The sequence below is a fragment of the Polistes dominula genome, unplaced genomic scaffold, assembly GCF_049000335.1.
Source record: "Polistes dominula isolate Pdom_NZ unplaced genomic scaffold, Pdom_raw_medaka contig_73, whole genome shotgun sequence".
NCBI classification, from domain to species: domain Eukaryota; kingdom Metazoa; phylum Arthropoda; class Insecta; order Hymenoptera; family Vespidae; genus Polistes; species Polistes dominula.
The window spans coordinates 571,355-572,351 of NW_028300951.1; positions in this window are offsets into that span (position 1 = coordinate 571,355).

Genomic DNA, 997 nt, shown 5'->3' on the forward strand with positions numbered 1-997 from the left:
ATATGATGAAAATAATATTATTACGAGTAAATAAACTGAATAAAGAATTAAAACTACGTTAAATTACTTTCATGATCCTAAATCATCTACATCCTACCCATCCCAAACTAACTTTACTTATTACAGTGTGAGAACACAATTATTTATATATATATATATACACTTAATATTTAAAATAAAGTAAAAGAGTCGGAATGTTCCTAAGGAGATTTAATGAGAAAAAAATTGATAATGATAATAATATCGATGGTTTGTTTGTTTGTTTTTTTTTTTTTTTTTTTTTTTTTAAACGATGGCAGCTGTAATTCTTGTGAATCTTTATTACAGACGTTTTTTCATTTCTTTTTTTTTTTCTTTTTTTTTTTTTGTTTCATTACATTAACATAACAAAGTCTATACTTTCAAGGTACATGATCGTTAAAATGATGTCTACCTGTGAGATCTTTAAGGATTATGCGCAGTGTTCAAGCTCCTGCACAGAGCATATTAAACTTAAATAGTCTTGTCATCATTTAGACGCCCAAATAAGTCTTTATGTCATTTCCTATTTTTTTTTTTTTCCATGCTTACTTGCAACGCAAGCGCTTGGACACTTCGATAAGATTTAAAGCGATCACAGACAGATGTATTTTGCAGAGGTGAACCTAGGTTGATACTGCTGTTGTTGCTTCTTTTATACCTTTTTTGTTTTCGATAGGCACGCACTAAACTAATGTTTAATTAATTAAACATTACGAGAATGATCATACGCATATTTGCGTATGCACGCACCCTAGGACATCGTCAATCCTTCTCATCCTCCTCCTCCTTCTCTTCTTTTTCTTCTTCTTTTAATCGTCACCTCTAGCTTACACATTATGGAGGCTGTAAATACTGTAAGACGAGTTTATAACGTAAACTCCGTGTCTAGACATTCGTAATATGATCTATTAACATGCGATGTAATATGTCGAATGAATTATTTTTTTTTAATTATCATGAAAACGCGTTTTGTTGA